The sequence below is a fragment of the Meriones unguiculatus genome (assembly GCF_030254825.1).
Source record: "Meriones unguiculatus strain TT.TT164.6M chromosome X unlocalized genomic scaffold, Bangor_MerUng_6.1 ChrX_unordered_Scaffold_31, whole genome shotgun sequence".
NCBI lineage: Eukaryota > Metazoa > Chordata > Mammalia > Rodentia > Muridae > Meriones > Meriones unguiculatus.
Window position 1 is genome coordinate 200,068 of NW_026843707.1, and position 18,661 is coordinate 218,728.

The window sequence follows — 18,661 nt, forward strand, 5'->3', positions numbered from 1 at the left end:
GCTCTTGCAGTGCACTGCTCAGGGACTACAAAAGTAAGTTGCCAAGCAATTAATTCCTTTCTGAAAAGCAAAACAAAACACAACATTAAAACTGAAAACCAACTCCTCAAAGCACATGAGGGTGGGGTGAGATTGGGGAGGAGTAACAGAACAAACAGCCCAGATGGTTTTGTTTCCTCCTCACACCATAAGTATCTTGACTGTTCCTCATTGGTTCCATTCTGGCCCCAACTGAGAAAGTGAAAGAACAATGGAGAACAGTGGGAGAATGCACAGTTGAAGAATACTGGGTTTTTAAGCATTTCAGTTCCAGGAAGCTTACCTGCAAGCATGCTTATCTCACAAAGAAATAACAAAGGGGACTCTGTGGAAAGGAGGGCACAGGAGGAGGCAGACACACAGCCCTTAAAACTGTTTGCTAGAGGAGAAAGGCCTGAAGCGTTCCCATGGCTGGTGCGGGCCTGGTGGACCAGACATATTTGCCGCTGTACCTCCAGGGCCCTCCATCCATAAACAAAAATCACCAGTCTATCCCAAACACTTTTGCCTGCTTTGTTGTGGGAGTTTCTGCAAAACTGAGTCACCCAGCCGTTTTTCAGTTGGGAAGAGGAAAAGTTATTTCTTTAATGGTCCACACCCAGATCACTCTAGTATGGCATTGTGGCATTGGCTCTTAGAGTTATGTTTAGTAGCTTTTTATCAGGCAGGGGAGCAGAGGAAAGCAAGCAGGGAATACAAGAACAGAAGTATACATGTGGCAGTAAAGGTTGGTTGTTGGGTTAAAATGGACTTTACCCCATCTCCTCAGGGGCTCTGGTTTCTTTGGAGTGGGCTCAGTTCACAGGGACAACCTTCACCCTGGGAATTCCATTGTTTTTAATATGTGGCAGTTTGGGGAATTTCCACCACAGCCTCACTCGTTTGCTGGTTTGTATGAGATGTGCCCCATACTCTCAAGCATTTGAATATTTGGTCCTCCTGTTAGTGGATGCTATAATGCCCTGGCTGTAGAAAACAAGATTTTTCCCAAGACCTGTCATTGCCATAGTGCTCTGGGTCTATCACATCCACATCTCCTGGCTGGGGAAGGCAGTTTCCCAACCTAGACTGCCTTGTTTGGGGAACCAATCCCAGAAAGAGGAGATCATACATTTCTCAAGAATGTCTTAATCTACCTGTAATACTTCCCCCAAACACACACAGCTGCATCTGCTTCCTCCTACCCAAGCCCCTCACCCACTCTAGGAAGAGCCCTGACCAGCTTCCTTCCCTTAGCACAATTTTCATCCCAGAAAGTTGCAGGTTTATCTGTCCAGGTCAGACTTTGGTTTCTTCCCTGCCCTATTTTTTTCTTTGCTTTCCACTCTGAAATCAAACTGTGGTTCTGTGGAGAGGCTTGAGAGACTAGGCCTTGCTTGAGGAAATAGGTCTTGAGGTTTTGAAAGACTCACTCCATTTGGAGTTTTTTCTCATCACCTCCTTTTGACATTTGAGAAGGAATCCCTCAGCCCCTGCTTCCAGCTGCAGATACCATGTCTACCAACTCCTTTCTGTGCCTTTATGGATCCTGGCCCTCTGAAACCATGAGCCCTAAATAAACTCTTTCTTTTCTATTGCTGCCTTGGTTATGGTGCTGTGTCACAGCAATATAAACCTTAACTGAGGTCGCCTGGTACAAGACCTGAATTGAAAGGTCTTCTCCATGAAAGGGGGTTGGTTTCAGCAAACATAACTGTATACATGAGAACGTGGACTCTAGAAAGAGAGGGCGGGTATCCAAGCAGGAAAGTGTCATGATAGAGTTAAGGATTTATGGTTTTGGACACCTGTCCCCCTGTGTACTATTAAGAGCCAAACTGGGTCCTCTTAAGATACAGCCACAGGCCACACTGCCACAGGAGCACCAACTGGAGAGAAAAGTACAGTAGAGCTTTCACACGTGCGCAATGGCTGTGTCCAACTGTATCTGCGCAAATGACAGGTTTGCCTATTCCTCGAGTACAGCCTCAGATCTCCTTCCGCATGCACTTATCATTGCCTGTTGTGACCCACAGGAAGCTCACCCTGAGCCTCTGGCATACCTTGGTGCTTCTTTCTGTTCCAGCAAATCAGAAGCATCTCGATAAAGAGATGGGCGTAACAGGCTGCAGCTGTAGCTCAAGGAAATGAAGCCATGGGCCATCCCTCACCAGAAGGCAACAGTGATTGGACGAGGCATGCTGGCCCCTTGAAGCATGCGCATTGCGCGGGTACTGATTGCACACGCGCAAGTGCTATGTCAGCCAATGCACAGTTGAAGAATACTGGGTTTTTAATCATTTCAGTTCCAGGAAGCTTACCTGCAAGCATGCTTATCTCACAAAGAAATAACAAAGGGGACTCCGTGGAAAGGAGGGCACAGGAGGAGGCAGACACACAGCCCTTAAAGCTGTTTATCTGTGTTGGTAAGTTTAGAAGACTGACTTCTACCCGGTAGTGAGATAGACCACTGAGGGCAGTGGAGAAAAAAGGGGTCCAGATAGTTGCAGGTTTGAAGAGAGGTGGTTGTAAGAGTGGGGTGTAGAAGAGAAAGTAACGGTCTCCCCTCCACAAGTTCCAGTTTCCGGTTGTAGTCCTCAGTGGACATCTGGGTCCTGCTTATGTGCAGCCACGCGCCTGGCAGCAACAGAAATGCCTGCCTAAAGGGGATGGGGGAGGAATGGGCCCCTTCACCAGCCAGCAGCTTCTGCATCCATATCCCACAGGCACCAGTTTAAAGCCACTTCCTTCTGGGTGTATATGCCTTTCCAGCCATTCAGAGAGATTTGCTCTGGGAGGTGGGGCCTAGATAGGGATGACCAGCCATTCTTTAAAAAGAAGTAGGCTCCAGGGGCAGGAGAGTATGCTGGGTGGATGACTTGCTATTGGGGAACTCTGTTATGATGGTCACCAGTTGGGACAGGGATCAGAGAGAAGCCTTAGCTCATGTGGTAGCCCAGTGGCACCACAAAGAGGCATGTCCAAGGCAAACCTTTGGCGTGATACCAGGAGCTTCACTTCCAAATGGGACTGGACAAGGTTCCAGATGACAAGGCTAGGGACAGGCCATGAGGGTTGCAGGATTTGGAGGGTTAAGTGGGATAGCATGTGAGCTGGGAGCCTTGGCCTCAGTGACTAAGTAGGCACCAGTGACTTCCCACGTCCCAACCAGACACCAGCTTTAGGTACCTTGTTTTAATGGAGGCAAGACCCAGGATTTTCCTATCCAGGGGTTGGGAAAGCAGCATAGGGTACTACTGATCTTGAGAGGTAGTTGTTCAGGGAGATCCAGGTTCAGGTAGAGAAATGGGACAGGGCAGGACATTGGGGACATCCTCTTGCCCTCTCTTCGCTCCAACACAAGGGCCTGGACCTCTGGCCACCCTCTTTGGAGTCCTGGTCCCTGTTTCCACTGCTATTTTGTACTTCCTCCTGATATCTCTAGTTCTAGGAGTCGTATTTCCCAAAGATTCTAGCCATGTCAAGCAGAGAAAGGAAGGCCCTTGCAGTGCTGGCATGCACCCAAAGCTGGATCCAAATGTCACACCAGATGACACCCAAAATGCAGATGCAATCACTCCAGGTAAAACAAAACAAAACAAGCAAACAACAACAGCAAAAACAAGATGGGCTCCTGTAGGGCTGGGTTCACCCCAGGGGATATCCTAAAATCTCTTGGTAGGTGGAACACTGTTGTGCTCATTTTAAAATTGTTTTCAATTTGGGGTGGTTCCCTTCCACCAACCCTTTAACCTTAGGTAAGAGAGAGAAGGTTAGTGGGGAGAGAGGCTGCAGACCCCTTTACTTTTCCTGGCTGTTTAGGGTCAAGGGGTTCTTTTGGGGTCATACTAATTCTCTGTCAACAGTGAACACAGCAAGTAGTCTCCTACATCTATCTCCTCCAAGCTACTGTGCTATAAAGCATCTCTCCCATGTCTTTCCAAACCACCACACTGTCCATCTCTGATCTCTCCAAACTGCCACACTTTCCCCTTCTGGGCTCTTGTATTTATATCTCTCAGAGACCTAGACCACACCCCTGTGTGTGCTGCATGAGGCAGGCTGTTACCAGCTTGCAAAGACCAAGCCTTGCAGGAGACAATATCAGCTGTGGACAAACTAAAGTCCCACACTTGGGATTAAAACAAAAACATGTTTACATAACATAACTTTGCGTTTTTAAAGAAACCAGAACTTCCACTACAGAACGCTGAGTGGATGTGGTGCTTGAACATTTGTTGGAATAGCAGATTTCAGATGCTAATAACTGACTCAAGCTTGTTTGTGGCTTCAGGTTCATCTCCCTGAAATTCCCATTCCACAGGAAACCTTCAAGGCTCATAAGGCAGCCCTTTCTAGTCAACGTCCCTCTCTGGGAGCACATGGGTGTCAGTGACTGTCTGGAAGTCATGTACCAGCTATTCCCAGACTCAAGTCTAATGTGTGTGTGTGTGTGTGTGTGTGTGAGAGAGAGAGAGAGAGAGAGAGAAAGAGAGAGAGAGAGAGCATCTGTGTGTGTGAGTATCTATTTGTGTGTCTGTGAGTGTGGTGTTTGTGTTTGTGTATTGATGCATGTGCACGACTTCTTTAAAGTGTGTTTACTGCCTTGTTCTCAAACACTTGGTGTCAAATAGTATTTGTTAGATTGCTAACTCTCTACTTCACGTTAATTGTCGATATGAAGAACATGGCACCTGTAGTGTGAAGACTCTTGCTCACTGTGAGATACTTAAAAATTGGGTGAAAGTATCTGTCTTCCAGGTTTCTATTCACACAAGTGATACTATCTTCCAGGTTTTTATTCACACAAGTGATACATCTGTTTTTAACATCACATTTTCTCTTCACTCATTTGTAATCTAGTCCAGTTATTTTAGGAGGGGAGTGGCTGGGTGGTGAGTGTCATGCCCTCTTAAATAGCTGCCCACTGCTTAACGTGCAAAAAATAGCACAGGAAGTGGAAAGATGAAGTCAGCACTGTTATTGCCTGTGGTCATTGTATGATCAGACTGAATCCTGCTTTAAATTGCTATCCGATGTTAGTCACGTGAACTGTTTGAAAACATTACAAACTAAGAACCGGCTGGGAGCTCTGCAGAATTTTCTAATGAGAGTCACATCTAGAAACTAACCTGGACTCAGGATAGGGATGTACCCTGGTGGGAGAGCACTTGCCTAGTATGCTCAGGGCTCTGGGTTCCATCCCAAATTAAACAGACTTTTCCTATGTATCAATGTCTTTTTTTCTCTTTAAATTATTCAGGATCTTTACCTTATTAAATTTGTCTAAAAGCCTCAATGGCTGCAATAATTACAGTATTTTCATCTCACTGTGCAGTAATCTCTGTCCCTTTGGAGATTTTGTAAATGGACTACGTTTGTGTTTTGTATAAAGCATCCCAGCAGTCCCTCTGAACTTGTCCTGGAACTGAAGCATACCTAATGAATTGATTAATTTTATACTTTATAAGTGACATCTCATAAAGAAATTACACAGTGACTCGGCACCTTTTTTGTTAAGTCCCCTCCAATTTGTTTGGTATGTAATATATAGACAGTAAAGTCCAACTATCTAATTTCACATAAAGGTCATAATCCCTGAAATTCTTGACTGAAAGAAAGGAGGCAGGTAATCTTTCCATTGGCAGATTATTTCCATCTTTTGATAACAAGTGTATTCCCAGCACTGTTGAGGGAACATTATGGTCATGCTTATGTGATTGTTTTTCAATACAGGACCCCTTAAGATCTTTCTTAAGGAAAACAGAGAAAGATTCAGAGCTATCATCAACAAGTCTTTCCAAACCATGCAGAAGAAAGTTGAGGATGTTTTCAAAGTCCAGTATGGACTAAGGTAGGGTTGCTTCTTGGTGCTTTGATGCCAGACCTGGTGACAGTTGATTAGTGAGTAAGGATGGCAAGAGATTGAGGAATAGCTTTGATCCCACTGGCTAGAAGCTCTGTATGGAATGTTAGTAAAAAAAATAGATCTTCTTCCCAAATTTTCTAGCTCTAAGAGCAATGAAGTGACTTACTCTCAGCCAAGGAGGAAGGGATACTGTTAGTGTAAGACCACATAGTGCATGTCACACTCCTTTTCCCTGTCAGAATACTTAAATTCCCTTTCCCCATTCCTCCATCGAGAGTTAGTGAGGGCAAGTCAGTCATGCTTTGAATGCACTTTCTTCATGTTGTGAAGGAATCTCACACACAGTAGACACTGTTGTCTTTTACAGGCAGATACTTTATGAACAATATTCTCTTCAGATTACGAATTTGAATTAGAAGTTAAACATGGATGCAGGTCAAGTCAAGAAACAGGCAGAAAAGCTCTCTGTGAGTATCAGGCTTAGCTTTGAAGGAGTCCACTGTGTCAGCATCAGCAAGTCAGGAGGTAGAGGGACAGAATATGTGCTTAGGGAGGGTGGTGGCTGTGCTGAGGAGAGACTGGCTATACTTCTCCTTCCTTGGCTTGCTTCTTTTTCTGGGGAGAGATGTAGGCTTTAGTTTTTCAAATACTACTTTTGTCAGTATCTTAAAGCTTATACCTTCCTTCCAAACCCCATCCCCAGGTAGGGAAAAGGGAAAATGTTTATAGGCCTCTTTACTTCTTCCTGCTGGGTAGGGTCATAGGATTCTTTTGTGGGCAACACCAGTATCAGTCATCAGGAAATCCAGATATCCAGGTAACCAGCAACCAGCAAGGGCAGCGAGCAGTCCTCCTCCATCTCCTCCAAGCCACCATGCCTTCTTCCTCTTGGCTACCATATTTGTAAAGTTCAAAGTCCTCAGAATTCAACTAATTCCAGCTGGCAAAGACCATGCTCTGCATGAGACAATTAACATGTGTGAACAAAGCAAAATCCCCCACTTGGGATTATAAGAAAAACATGTTTACATATCTTAAACAAAAATATCCACAACAGAGAGAAGACAAAGTCAGTGATGGGTTAGGAGCCAGAATGGGGGTGGAGTCAGGGGCTGAGAAGACACTGCCTGGAAAGTGCAGGAGAAGGTATAGGATTGCATCATGAGAGGGAGTCCTTCATGATCTATGATGTGAGGACACCAAGGAGCAGGAGGCCCAACCTAGCTTTCTGACACAGTGATCAAGGATGCAGCATGGAGTAGTCGGTGTGACTGTGGCAGAGCAGGTGGAAACTTAGCTTTCAGTGGTTGGAGTTCAGATCAGCCCAGTCCCAGAGGCAAAGAGGGAAAGCCCTCTTGCCATGATGGACACTTGATGGTGACTGATTTGCCTCTAACCTGAAGAGGAGAATGAGGTTTGGGGGACAGGTACACCTTTGGGGCCTTTCTCTTCCTGGTGGTAGATGGAGCTGCCCTCCTGAAGATTCTGATTTCCAAAGGTGGGGAAGCAGAGGCTGGAGTTCTGGGGAAGATGGAGGTCCTGTTCTGTCCAGTAGTTCTAAGCATGTCCTCTGGCATGGCACCGTGTGGAAGGCAGTCACGGTCCAGTTCTTTGGCAATTATGCTAACTCAGGAAACAGTTTACCTCTGTGCCTTGGTTTCCCAGCATTAGCAGCAGAGATACCTGAAGGCCCCATCCCCACAGAACTGTTTCAGAAGTTTCTTTTCCATATGTATTCTTACAGTGGTCCAGGAAAGCATCTGAAGTGGGTCTTAAAGAATCCATCCCTGTTAAGCATGGCGCTATTGACTGTACTCTTAATGGAAAGGAGAAAATGGAGTGGGCTTTTATGTGGGGGGATGACAAATAATGGGGACAACTCAAGGTAACTTCTTTTAATGCAGAGAGTTCACCAGAGTTGGAGGCCTCTACTGGGAGGTTTTCAAGTCTTCAGAAACTAATAGGAATGTTTTGAATATTGTTAAGTAGGAACACTTCGGATAAAATGAGTGGTCTTCACATTACTGTTATTTGGAATTATCAAGTAACTCATGTAAATGCAGTCATTGTGTTAAATGGAAAAAAAATATTACAGTTATTCTTCCTATCTGCTTTGCACAAATATAATACAGAATTGTGTTTCTGTGAGCTTTGTGGCTTCCCTTGAATTGTTCATATATCTTTTACTGTCTTTGCCCGTAGAGAATATTTAAGGAGCAATGCAACTTTGTTCTTCAGTCTCTGGTTCTTCAGAAGGAGAAAATGGAAGAATTTAAATCTCTGTGTGAACAGTACTTGGAGGTGTGTTGTACATCCTGACAAAGCAACTTGTAGACGGGAACACTGACCTTTGGAAAGTTAGCTGTAAACACCCTCCAGCATTATCTACATGCCCCATGATCCATGTAAACCTAAGTACGAAATGAGTGTTTAATTTTTTGATTCACTCAGGGTTAGGAGAGTCATTGAAGCAGGAATTGCTGCCTTGGTAATTTCATCCAGAGTTGTTCAAATTGTAAAGGGCATTGATGCTTTTCAGAGAGTCCCATCTTGTCTCACAATGTTGTTTACCTCTGGTAAGTATGTGCAAACATGGACACACATATGTACCTGTTTGTGCATGTGTGTGTGGAGGCCAGAAGTCAACTGTGGGTACCTTCAGTCACTGTTCACCACATCTCTTTTTTTCCCTTTGTCTGTTTTGCCTTTTTATCACTATGTAGCCCTGGCTGTCTGGGAACTCACTGTATAGACCAGGCTCGATTCATACTCACAGAGATCCACCTGCCTGCCTCTGCCTCCCAAGTGCTGGGATTAAAATGCATGCCTGGCTCCATCCTACCTTTCTGAAACAAGATGGCTAGTGGACATGGAATTTGCCACTATGGCCAGGCTGACTGTTCACCAGGTCCCTAGGCTCTGCCTGTCCCACCCCAGGTTGATGTGTCACCATGCGTGTCTTTTAACATGTGTGCTGGAGAGCTGAAGTTGGCTTTTTATGCTTGTGGAGCAAGCTCCTTGTCCACTGAAGCTGTCTTCCCAGACCCTGCAATCCATTTCTGAACAGAGTAGTGACATAAATATATAGAACCTACACTTTCTTAACTTGCTCAGTCCATTTTCAGTTTGCATCGTTGCATGGCTGAAACATAGCTTCATATGGCCAATTACAATTGTGAGACAGTGCTCTGACTTAGCACACAGTGAAAAGGTATGCAGAAGGCTGACTATGGGATTGTGAATTGAGAATTACCCTCTGTAATAGGCCTGTCTTTGCTAATTCTTCCTAGGCACACTGACCTATACTACCTAAAGGTTCATAGTTATTTACAAAATAATTAAATACAGCATTCTCTGGTTTTGTTCAGACTTGACTTGAATGGGTTTGTTCAAGTTGCTGTTAAAATTTTGTTCATCCAGAGTAATTAAGATGACTCAAAACACCTGAGTTGATAGGATCCATCCCTTGCTTTTTTATGATTGTCCCCTTCAACACCAACCCCTATCTCTCTCTCTCTCTCTCTCTCTCACTCTCTCTCTCACTCTCGCTCTCGCTCTCTCTCACACACACTTCCAGTATCTGTTCCTTTTGAAATATTGTTTGACAACTCAGCAGCCCAGAAACTTGCTTGCTCATTCCAATCTTAAGATCTCTTTGTTGTTCCTGTTTCTATGGTCACTGCATCACTGGACTGTGGAAGAGGTCCTGCAAAGTTTTAGAACCTCTCCACTGGGTTTAACAAAACCATTTAGGGGACTGGAGAGATGGCTCAGAGGTTAAGAGCACTGACTTCTAGAGGACCCAGGTTCAATTCCTAGAACCCACTGTAGCTCACAACTATCTGGAAGTCCCAGTGCTGACACCCTCACATAGACATACAGGCAGACTAAACACCAATGCACATAAAATAAAAATAAATTTTGACAAAATACTTTCAACCTAAAAAATGTTCATTTATGACGTGCCCTGTTTCTACTAAAGGCAATGTGTGTGTGGAGGTGGGGGTTGAAGAAACCCTGAGTTTTAATTTTATGGTGTGCTGTGGTCATACTACAGGACAAGCTATTCCATCTCACAATGAAGTGGGTGAGTGACAATAAATGGGCTCATGCCTCGTGCTCACAGTTTCCATTTGGCTTCCTTTGCTTTTCTTTTTGCTGTGTGGGGTGAGAGGTTCCAGGGTCTCACACATACTGGGCAAGCACCCTTCCCCTGAGCCATGCCCACAGGAAATACCTCATCATCTGAACATTAAGCAGTGGGCTGAGGACTGCCAATGTCTGTGTCACTTTGGTGGGTGTTTTGAACTTCATGTTGTAAATGGTATATGTATTTCTTCCCTTGTAAATGTTGCGGATAGCATTTGTAAGCCAAGGTGAGCAGGGCTGATTTCTGCACATGTCTTTTCACTTTAGAAACTTGAGATTCTGAAGTACTCTTGGGAGAATTCCATGGCTGAAGAGCTGACGGGTCTCATAGACACCTTGGAGATGAAACTTCTGATGGTGAATGTAAGTACCCAGTCTTTCACACAGAAAGTGAGGATGGCCAAGCACTGTTTATTTTAAACCCATCTAATATGCCCTTGCACTTGACAGGGCCAACAAGAGAGTATTGCTGCTCGACTGTCTCTCCTCGATGTGTTACTCTCATAATACTTTGAAGAAAAAAGTCCATTCAGGGGGAGAGGAGATCAGCTGTGTGGAGCTACTTCTGGAGGCATTTGCAGCTTGAGCAACTACATCTTGCGTCATCCTGTTCCCGAAGAAACCCCTATCTGTTAAAACCCAAGAGGTCAGTTGCACACAAAAACTCACAGCAATTATGACAGCATGTACCAGACCCATGCAATCTCAAGCCAGACAAAAATCACAGCATGGATGGCACTGGTGGGAATGACACTATTGGCAAGTGATAGATGTTGGGAAAAGGAGAGTTGGTTTTCTTCAAAGGTGTGGCCCATGATAAGTCTAACATGCTCCAATGCTCCAGAGAGTAGCCAGCCACACATGTAAATGTTCATAGGCAGCACTAATGTATCTCAGGTTAAAAACTTCACACAAAATTGGGTAGGTTTGGAAATTAGGGTGGATTTGAGAGGTGATGGGGAGGGATGCAAAAAAGTTCAAAATACTATGTGTGGAATTCTTGAATAATTAATATTGTCTCTTAGAAAACAAGAGACTGATCTTTTCTAGATTGTTCCATTTGCCTGCAAATTTGATGATTTCCTTGTTTTTAATTTCTGATTAGTATTCCATTGTGTAAATGTACCACAATTTCTGTATCCATTCCTCCATTGAGGGACACCTGGATTGTTTTCAGGCTCTGACTATTACGAATAAAGTTGCTACAAAAATGGTTGAACAAATGTCTTTGTTGTGTACTTGAGGATATTTTGGATATATGCCTAGGAGTGGTGTAGCTGGATCTGGAGGAAGCACTATTCCTAATTGCCTGAGAAAGCACCAGATTGCTTTCCAAAGTGATTGTACAAGTTTACATTCCCACCAACAATGGAGGAGGGTTCCCCTTTCTCCATAACCTCTCCATCATGTATTTTTCTCTTGAGATTTTGATTGTAGCCATTCTGATGGGTGTAAGATAAAATCTCAGGGTCGTTTTGATTTGCATCTCCCTGATGGATAAGGGCACTGAGCATTTCTTTAAGTGTTTCTCTGCCCCTCTATATTCCTCTACAGAGAATTCTCTTTTTAGCTTGGCACTTCATTTTAAATTGGATTACTTGACTTGTTGCTTTTTAACTTCTTTAGTTCTTTGTATATTCTGGATATTAGCCCTCTGTCAGATATAAGATTGGTGAAGATCCTTTCCCAGTCTGTAGGCTCTTGTTTTGAGGTATCCCAGAAGCAGAAAGACACACCCAGTATATACTCACTTATAAGTGGATACTAGACCTATAAGATAGGATAAACATACTGAAATCTGTACACCTAAAGATGCTAAACAAGAAGGAAGATTCTGGGGAAGATGATCAATTCTCACTTAGAAAGACAAATGTGATGGACATTGGAAGAAGGAGAAAACAAGAAACAGGACAGGAGCCTACCACAGAGGACTTCTGAAAGACTCTACCCAGCAGGGTATTAAAACATGCTGAGACTCATAACCAAACTTTGGGCACAGTGTAGGGAACCATATGAAAGAAGGGGGAGTTAGTAAGACCTGGAGAGGACAGGAGCTCCACAAGAAGAGCAACAGAACCAAAATATCTGGGCACAGGGGTCTTTTCTGAGACTGATACTCCAACCAAGATCTATTCAAGGATGTAATCTAGAACCCCTGCTCAGATGTAGCCCATGACAGCTCAGTATCCAAGTGGATTCCACAGTAAGGGGAACAGGGACTGTCTCTGACATGAACTCAGTGGCTGCCTCTTGGACCACCAACCCTGAGGGAGGAACAGCCTTGCCAGGCCACAGAGGAGAACATTGCAGCCAGTGCTGATGAGACCTGATAGGCTAGGGTCAGATGGAAGGAGAGGAGGACCTCCCCTATCAGTGGACGTGGAGAGGCAAAGGGGAAGAGACGTGGAAGGGAAGGTGGGATTGGGAGGGAATGGGGGAGGGGGCTACAGCTGGGATGCAAAGTGAATAAAATGTAACTAATGTAAAAAATAATAATTTAATTAAAAGTTTCAAAAAAAAAAGAAAACAAGGGACACTGAAGTGGTGGCTCAGAGATTAAGAGTACATGCTGATCTTTTAGAGCACCCAGCTTCACTTCCCAGCACCCACAGCAGGTGGCTCACAATCACTTATGTCTCCAGTTCTAGGATATAGATGTCCTCCTTTGACCTCCATGTGCACTCTGTGCAAGTGATGTTCATACAGAGAAACAGGCAAACGCATATATAAGAAAGAAAAATAAATTTATATACTAAAACTGTAATGGAAGTTTTGGTTTCTTTATATGTTATATAAATATGCTTTTGTTTTAATTCCACGGGTGGGATTTTAGTTGGGCTGTAGTTTGTCCAACACTTATTTGTCTCCTGCAGAGCATGGCCTTTGCCAACTTGCAACAGCCTTCCAAGTGTGACACGGAGAGGGCTGAGTACTCTGAAAGTATAAATATGAAGGCAGAGGATTAGTGTGTGTGGCATTCGGTGTGTCCTGTAGCAGTTAGGAGAGACCAGAGATGGTGTGGCAGTTTGGAGCAGACAGACGGAGAGAAACACTTTGGGGGCCAGTGGTGTGGAGGAGACTGCTAGCTGCATCTGTGGTTGATCGAGATTGGTATAGAGCCCTAAAAGAACCTCTTGACCCTAAACAGCAGGGAGAAGTAAAGGGGTCTGGGTCCCTCTCCCCACTAACATTTTCTCTGTCCTACTTAAGGGTGGGGGGGGGCATTGATGGAAGGGAGGGGTAGAGGCCTAAGTACCCCACTACTTAAAAGTATCCTTAGAAACTTTGTTGGAACTCTAATTATTTCATTATTAAAATCATTATGTAGGGTCTTTTAAAAATGGAAATTAAAGCTATGTGGTTTTCCTGCTAAGTTATAATACTGCAGAGCTTTCTTCACACTTATCTTTATTGTAACATTACTCTCAATAGACAACATAAAGAATCATCCTGCATGATTATCAACAGATGAATGAATGAAGAAAACGTGGTATATTTACAAAATTGAGTTTCATTCAGCCGTAAAGAATGAAAGTTAACATCAGAGTGAAACTATAGATTGTCATGTTAACTAAAACAAGCCAACTAACAGACATCACATATATGGAGTCTATACTGTGTGGACATCATTTATACAATGTGTATGAACAAGCATGTGCCTGTGCATGTGACTGTGTGAGTTCGTGTGTGTGTTCTTGTGTAATAGAAGTGGTGTGATAAGGTAATTAAGACCTGAATTTGGATCCCTGGCATTCATGTAATTAGCTGCTGCTGCTGCACGGGCCTAAAATCACAGAACCAGAGAGATGAAGACAAATCCTTGGAACTCACTAGGTTATCCACCCTAGCCAAATCAGTGAGCTCCTGGTTTCAGTGAAAACATATACTGATGGGACTGGATAATGGTTAAGAACACTTGCTGCTTTGTGGAGGACCCATGTTCTGTTTGCAGCAGCTACACTGGATGACTCACAAACATCTGTAACTCCAGACCAAGGAGATATGACACTTTTTTCTGACCTCCACAGGCATGCATATGGCGCACGTGCATACATGCAGATGAAACACATGAACACATAATATAAATATTTTAAGAGATAAAAAATACGAGTAGAGACCAAAGAGGAAGACACCTGATGTGGGTCTTCAGCTTTCATATGCATGAACATCTGCATTCTTGAACATCATTCACACAAATATCTCATTCACAAAAAATTTAAAAATTAAATGACACAGTAAGATGACATAATGAATCATGCAACAGACTGTCTAAAAGTGGAAAGCTGACAATACAAACACCTATAAAGCACCCAGGAAATAAGAACCTATATGAGCAGAGTGTAAATTACCACAATAACATTGGAAATCTGTGTGGAGTTTCTTATATATAGTAAAATATATGCCTAATAATGTGCCCTAGCCATTCTAGTCCTGCTAGAAGAAAAGAACACAAATATCCACAGAGAGATCCAAGCAAGGATACTCATATTGAATTTAAGTAAGGCAATAACAACAGTAAACAATGGTAGACAATCTGAAAATAGGAATGTTCCAGGACTAGGATATGAGTGATGAAGGCTAGCTATTAGGCTTCCTAGTCTGGGAGCTACCATCATTAATTCACATACTTTGGTAAGTCTCAGTGTCATGGCTGTTCTGTTGAGGTTTGGTTTTGAAAGTCAATTGTCTCTTGCTCTGTTTTCTTTTCAACACTGTTATTTATTTCCGCAGGGAAATAAAAATCCCAGCAATCAGTAGCCATTCACACACATTTGCTCAAATACACAATTATGTTGTTAGTCATCCTCACACATACAACAAACTCATGTGTATTCAACTATTCACTCTCACGCATTCACATTCATAAAGAATAGACTCAAAACATACAGATTCACTAGCATGCATACATACAGTCACATATTAACTCAGTGACATGCATTCATTAACATGTACATTAATATCTCATACATTCACACAAAAACACATTTTCACTAACACTTGAAAATGTGTACTAAAACTCAAATACACGCATTCATTACTATAAATACAGTCACACCCATCTCCATTTGATCATGTCCTAACAGATTCACTATCACTGACACACACAACACAAACTCAAAGTCAGTACTTTTACACACTAATATAGTGTCACTTGGTAGTCTGTTCAAATACACAGGAAGCTGAGAAACAGTACACTCACTCTTACACAATCACTAACATACTCACACATATCCATACATGATGTCATATGCACACTGACAAGTTTGATATTTTGGGAAAGATACACAAAGCTCCTGGTGCATTTCCAGGCATTGTGGGGCCTCAGGTTCTGATGTCCAATGCCATCCTTTCTAAGCCTAACATACTTATTCCTGGGGCCTCCTTGAGTGCCCTGGGAAATGTATGCTCCACCCATCTGACTCCCGCCCACCCAGGAGACTACAGGTGGTCTGTCTTGAACATGTGTTAGTGTTGGACTTTCTGCCCCACCCTATCCAAACATCAGAAGAAGCCAGAAACAGGAGGAACATTTATAAAGTTTATTGAACAGAAACATTTCCTGAATCTATTGAGGAGAAGGGGATGACAACAGAGGAAATCTCCACAGCCACTAGAAGCAGCAGGATCTGGGCCACCCTCCTGGGGCCTCTCAGAATGGCCTTGTCTGCCCACCACACTGGGATCCCTCTGCTATTTTCTCTCTCCCCAAGGGCCCAAGAGTTGCTTCTTGCAATTTCCTCGAACTTTGGGGAACTCTCACAGGGATTATTCACTGTAGGGTGGGCCTGCCCTATTCTGGCACAAGATGGTCACAGCACATTGCAAAGCACAACAAGGAATACCCCACCAGCCCTAGGAAACATAATCACAAGGAACGATAAGTGTGAAACTTCACAACATATTCCCCAGGCCCCACCCATCCCCAGATCAGGTCTTCCTATCTGCTCCAGATTGAAGTAAGTCAAAGGTGAGCATTAGCCAGTCCCTTGTCAACATTCATGGTCCCGCTGGCTGCCAGGACCTGGGCTTGGGAACATTGGGGAGCACCTGATCAGGTTAGAACACTCACACACACAACTACAGGAGAGCAAGCACCAGGCACCTGGCTTACTTGCGCACCAGGAAAGCAGACAAGGAGTTCACAACACCAGGTGGGAGATGAGTTAGCATCACCTCGGATGGCACAGAAGCTCACATTCCCTGTACAAGTGGCTGACCAGGTAGTCAGGGCCTCTGGATGCCTATGTTAATACATACCCCACTCACAGCTTTGCACAGGAGCAAAGGGTGGAGGCAAGCATACCAGGGCAAAAAAAGGACTCCCTGAACAGCTGAGTCACTATGATATTAACAGGGTGGGTGGGGGTCCCACAGCAGGCAGTAGCCTGCCTCAAGATGGCAATGGGAAGAGGGAAAGGGAGGAAGGGGTATCCATTTTGGGAGAGCCATCTCCTCCACCCTATATGATAGAGAATATTTGTAAGTAGTATAAAAATCCGTACATTAATTGCAGAATATAGAGTTATGTTTGTATGCTTTAACTTATTTTTTATGGCACAGAGAAGCTAAATTGATTTGAGTCTGTCAATATACATGTTCTTTTGTGTCACAGTCAAATATTTTAATGAAACATGGTTATAAACCATGTTTATAAACATTTAAAATTTTATTTTACTATTTTCTGTGTATGGTTGTTTTGCCTGTGTGCATATATGCATACCACATACCTCTCTGCTGCCATCAGAGGCCAGAAGAGGCATCAGATCTCCTGGAACTGGAGTCACAGATGGTTGTGAGCTGCTATGTGGGTGCTCAGAACCTAATATGGGTCTTCTGCAAAAGCAGCAGTGAATACACTTAATCACTGAGCCGTTTCTTCAGCCCTGTTAATAAACATTTTAGAGATATATATTCAGAATAATCGCTGGTGTGCCACAAACTGCACAAAATATGAGCAATGTATTACAATAACATCTGTTGAGCAAGGAAGTCTGTATATACTTTTAATTCATTTTTGCCTGATGATTTAAGCTGGACTTAACACATGGCCTCCCAAGGAACGCTTTCTTTTCCAAGTTTGGTTTCTAAAAAAAATAGGTTTAGTTTAGGATTCTCAGCTGAAAGTATTCTCAAAAGTTAAATATTCAAGTTTTGTTGTTGGTTGTAAAGTTTAAGTGTAAGGAAGAAGAAAATTCATTTTGTTCTCAGAGAGAAGTTTTTCAGACACAATTGCTGGGGAAGTGGAGATTACTAGAGAAGTAGGGCAGACCCATGCTAGGGACTTCTAAAAGGACCAAATGTTCTGCAATGCTAAGAAGAGCATGTAGACAAAAGAATAAGCTTTTACTTGAAAACGACAGTTTTTCCTGCTTTGGAAGTTCAGTGAAAAAGAGAATGTTTGGATGACAAACAAGAGCAGCCCATTCCCACCCTCCCCTTGGCTTAGGAAACTTCATAGGACCCTTCTTACCTGAGTTAAACAGGACCTCCTGGTTACTATCAACTCCACTCACTTTACGAATACTTATTTATTTATTTATTTATTTATTTATTTCTCTATCTATTTATTTATTCCACTTTTTATTGATTCTTTGTGAATTTCACATTATGTACCCCAATTCCACTCATCTCTACCCTTGCAACCTCTCCCCCAAAAGAAAGAAAAGGGAGTGGGCGGCTGGAACAGCTCTGTCCTTGGAGCAGAAAACACCTGCAAAAAAAAAAAAAATCCTTTTATCCATCTCTTGAAGATTTAAAGGTAGACAAAGTAATTCAGGCTCAAAATGCCTTTTCTGCCAACTCTGCCAACAAAGCTCTTTTGATGGATGTTTCTGCTCTTCTTCCAGATGGAAATCTCTATCCAAAACTGTAATTGGAGTTCTCTCAATACATGGAACTGACTTTAAATGAAGAAGAAATATTTGCAAATATGCTCATGGTCTCTTCAGCACCAACCCAAGGGCACTTGGTAGCAAGACTGTCCAGTGTAAACTATATGGTAGCACCGGTGACAGGTAGTGATGCTGAAATTTGGAGAGCAGAAATTAAGCAAGGGGTTCATGAAATCAATTTGTGTATGGATACTTAAGCCAATCGACAATGGTATATTTGTTCAGCAATTCTAGGCTAATTCCCCAGCTTCCTTGGTTGGTCTGAGGTTTGGGGACCAGGTACTCCAGATCAGTGGTGAAAACTGCAGACTGGAGCTCTGATAAAGCACACAGGGTGTTCAAGCAGGCATTTGGAGAGAGGATTACCATGATCATTTGTGACAGGCCCTTTGAATGGACAGTTACTATGCATAAGGACAGCAGTGCCCATGTTGGTTTAAACACAGAAAAGACACATCCATAGGGAAAGATAGTTCTACTGCCAGAAACAGCCTTCTCACTGATCATCACATCTGTGAGATCCACGGACAGAATGTTATTGGCTTGAAGGAGGCTCAGAGTGCAGATATAATGCCAACAGCTATAGTTACCATCACAATCATGCCAGCTTTTATCTTCAACCATAGTATGAAATGGATGGCACCAAGCATTATGAAAAGCCTGATGGATCACACCATTCCTGAGGTCTAACAACCTTGTACAATGCATCATAACTGAATGTTTCCAGTTTTCC

At 43.2% G+C, this 18,661-nt stretch overlaps 2 pseudogenes; both read left to right on the forward strand.

Annotated features, from left to right (window-relative positions):
* Nucleotides 1-1,946: 1,946 nt before the first annotated feature.
* On the forward strand, nt 1,947-10,622 carry LOC132651538 (X-linked lymphocyte-regulated protein 3A-like; annotated as a pseudogene).
* A 2,290-nt stretch (nt 10,623-12,912) lies between these two features.
* Nucleotides 12,913-18,618, forward strand: LOC110544804 (syntenin-1-like; annotated as a pseudogene).
* The last annotated feature ends 43 nt before the right edge of the window (nt 18,619-18,661 follow it).